Raw genomic sequence first — 4,270 nt, 5'->3', positions numbered from 1 at the left:
TACGGTCGCCTCCACGACCGGCAAGCCCGTCTTGCATACACGTTCTGTGTTCAAGAGCACGGAGGTCTTTGAGGCTGGGCCCTGTTGACCTATGCCTCCCCGAGGCTCAACAGAATTCACTCCCAGTAGGTCGCCTCACGCCTACTATGTGGTGTCGTTCGGTGGCATTGGGGCGATGGTTCGAAGAACCTTGACGCGCCTTGCGCACGGGCAACCGTTCCGAAGGTGACGGGTGTCTCTACAGTCAAAACACCGTTGTATATCTGTATGCTGCTCAGCAGCTCGGAACTTTGCTCCCTCGCCCTCAGCATAGCCGAGAGCCATGGGCACCGACCCGCTCGACAAGCTGTTGGAGTGTGCATTCCAACCAATTCGTGCCGACTTGAAATTAGATTCGGCAGTCAATGCCGCATTCACCGCTTCTTCAAATGAATATGCATGCACACGGAAGACCTCCCTTCTGCCCACGCCAGTGCGGAGGCCTTCCATAAAGACGGTCACTGTGACCACCACCGGAAGGGGACCTGCTGCCATCCCGGCAATGAGAGTGCGCATCTCCTGGACAAATCCCACCAATTCCTTATTGCCTTGTCGGGCGGCAAGGAAACGCGATCGCACGCGATAGCACGCGATATGCCTGAGAACACTTTTGGGAGCTGCAATTTCAGCTTCGCCCAGGAGGGAAACGCAGCTTCGACCGAAGTGTCGCACGGCAGTGCCCATTCTCGCGCTCGACCACCGAGCTCGGAGATGGCTAGCGCCACGCGGTGTTGCTCGGTCTAGAGCATGGCTGATGCGATGGCTATCCCGACATCTCTCACCCACAGCAGGAGATTCTCTCCATCCTTCCTCTCAAAGACCTTAGCGCTCACCATGAGCGGCTTAAGGCGGGGAAAGTTATCCGTTACAGGCGGTGGCGTCATAGACGCAGATGAAGCAGACATCTTCTGCTGCAGATTCTCTAGTAGCCCGTTTTTTGTGATTTAGAAACACCTCTAGACGCGCACCGATTGCCTCGGGACCTTGCGTTACAAGGTGTTGCACGCCCTCAGGCGCCAGCAAAGACATCAGCTGTTAAACCGTCTTGCATGCCTTGGGGCAAAGAGGAACATTGTTCCATTCTCATAAAAGATCAATCGTAACGACACAGGTGTAGATTGACTACAAGTGCTACCAATTGCAGCGGGGCTGCCGTAGCTTTGCGCTTTGAGGAACGTAAGTTAGGTCACGGACCTCTCGTTTTTTACTCAGAACAAGTACGAGTTTAGCGGATCACAATCCGCTTACTCCAACAGTAATTATAGCACGTCTTTTTTTCGGCTCTGATCGATATAGATCATGTATCGTTGCGCACGGTGAAGTTGTCATACTCTCACAAAAATGGGCAAAATGTTAATCCCTCTTTGCGGTAATTCTTTGCAGGAAAGTACAAAACAAAGTCGACTGAGAATGATGGCGTATGTGCTTTCACGTCTCCCCTGACTATAACTTGTCACGCAACACAATGGTGGCGTTGTCAGTTGGTATGGCGATATACTCAGCATATGTTTAGCAGCAACATGGGTTGCAATGCTGAAAGCAACAAGTTTGTGAAACAGATTCTGCTTCAAAGTGCGCACGACTGCGGACGGTAGTTCGTCTCAGATGATGTGCAAGTGGTGAAATATACACACTAAACATAATTCAATACAGTCACCATCGACCAGTACTCTAAAGGAAAGTTTTTATCCTGCGGTTTGCCAAACATTGGGTGTAAAGTAGATTCGTCGGTTAAACAGCAAGTCTTAGCGTACAAAACATTCGCGTAAACGAGAGGTAATTAAGAGTCTTGCGAATACCCGGGTTGCTCCATATACCAGTAAATAGGACTTTTTCGAGAAGCCCTTAAATAGTGACTGCTCCACATGTAAGACGCGTCGAACGTTTGTGCCTACTTAGTGACATCGTTGGATTGTCACAAGGACAGACTATGTATATAATAGGCTTTGTCCGTCTTCTCTGGACAATAGTCATCGGTGTATACCGAGCCGTGCCTTGAAGACCACAACATAAAGTGGCTCTGAATCTTTTCCGCAGATTATCGCGCGAAACCGCGGTAATCTTATCTTATAACCATATGTTGGATCTGGCGAGACGCTTACAACCCTTTGAATCCATTTACACACTGAAAACGACGACAACCCGTCAAATCTTCCAGTTTTGCCTGTCTTTGAAGCTCTGATCGAGACGCCTAGCAGTACCAGAGCGGTTCACATCTACTTCTGACTTTTAGCCTTTTCCTATACACTTCACAGACTGAGTTGAACGATCGCAAGCCATGCCGCGAAGCCGCTGCACTTTTATGGCCGCGCCGAAAACTGCTTTGTTTCCGAGCAGAAGGGTCACGGGCCTACCAAACCTCCATAAGAAGAGAATTGTATGACACCCAATGACTTCGACTTATAGTCTTTTGATAGTGCACATGTTTCAGGAACACCACACAATTGATGAGATCGCATATCGGATCCATGTTTAGGACCAGACAGCGTTTACTATCCAAAGTCCTTGAAAAATATATTTTTCACCGTCACAATACGCTCGGTTACTGTATTGAATTCTGCGTCTTCAATTTTACGCGAACGGTCTACTGTTTTCGAGTGTCCCAACACGACAATATTCAAATTGACAAATAACGCGTCACAAAGCTTGAGACGTTAATGATAATAGCCGACCAACCTAGTCTTTGAACGCCTCCTTCTCTCGAGTAAGTCGCAAGATTTAGGCCGGATTTTATTGATCACATCCACCACAAAATACAAGAACGTTATTTTTTTTGATAGACCATCTTGCGCCTATAGTAGCTAGTTTATGTTCGGGAAGAGCTTGTGATTGACCGTGTGGTCCTTTGTATCTGTCAAATGAGAGACGGATTTCAAACGTTTTGTGTAAAATATAGTATCTGAAAATAACACGGCTGCTATAAAATTGTGCTCGTCCTTCTCAGTTCGGCTGAAGCCCATCGCCTCTGGCATGCTTTAAGATGCTCCAACGTTCGTACTTTAAACTGCCCTCGTAGCATTGTAGCAAAAAAGCAAGGCTTCTCATGCCCATTGCATTTCCGCTAGATGAAAAGATGACGTAGACGGTCACTAGGCATACTTTAAAGGAGGCTATCCATGGAACTAATAATCACTACTTGTTATCTGAAGTCGGCATGCCGCCATTGCAACTATAAGAGCTTATTACTGTTAGACAGATATTGCAAACGGGTAGATAAGCTCGTGATCGCGGACTCTTCGCCTGTTCAGGCGGCGTACACGCCTACGACATCTTTTCTTCTACGTATCATGTTAATAACATCGTTGCTTTGGACCCCCTGAGGGTAAGTGCCGATTCTCAGACGCAGCTTCTTAATTTGATGGCCTCTAGTATGACGCACAGTTGCTCTGTCTGATGGATGGTTGATATTTGGTTTTTTTAATCTCTCTTGTTGAGAAGAGGACTATGTCAATAAACTGGATGCCATTTTTTTCATAGGCTCCTGTTTTGATCGCTTTTGGATCTGTCGTACCAGCATGTCCCCGTCGCTGATACATACCTTTAGAAAGCGAGTACCGCTACGGCGCTTGATTTGTCACTTGCGTAGTATGCCCGCGGGGGAACAAACGTCAAGCTTTTGAAGCGCGTTGTGTTGTAAGACAAAAAAATTGATTTACCACCCAATATAGAAGATCTGTCCGAAAAATTGACGCCGAGTGCTATCAGATCCACCAGAGTTGCGGTGAACCCCGCACATAAAAAGCTTGGTCAGCGCAAATCAACCAGCACACAGAGGATGGGGTCCGCTCCGACGTAAAACGAACCCGAAAACATCTGAGGTAAACGGTACTTCTTTTGTATGAATTATGTATATTGATACGCTAAGTATCTACAAAGGACAATTTCATTCGGAATGGAGCAAGTAAGGCCGGCGATCAACGTCTCCCACGCATCTCTCCCATACAATACGTCATCCACTCAGCACTAGCCATAATTCTTTGTCACAGTACTCTACAATGATATTTCTGGCTTTTTGGAAGTTAAAGGGACAACAATGACAATAGTGAAATGTGTGTACATTATAATACGTTACATTTTTAACTAATGTCCTACCGCAGATTCTGGTAGTTGTGTTGACTATCACTCACACTGTCGTCAACGTACCCTGCTATGGTATACCTAAACATTTAGGGTGTACTAAATTCGATACCTAGAAGTACCGCAGTGTTAAAATTACACCGCTGAATGCATA

Source organism: Plasmopara halstedii (genome assembly GCF_900000015.1).
Source record: "Plasmopara halstedii genome assembly, contig: Scaffold_658, whole genome shotgun sequence".
NCBI classification, from domain to species: Eukaryota; Oomycota; class Peronosporomycetes; order Peronosporales; family Peronosporaceae; genus Plasmopara; species Plasmopara halstedii.
This window is presented reverse-complemented; position numbering follows the sequence as displayed.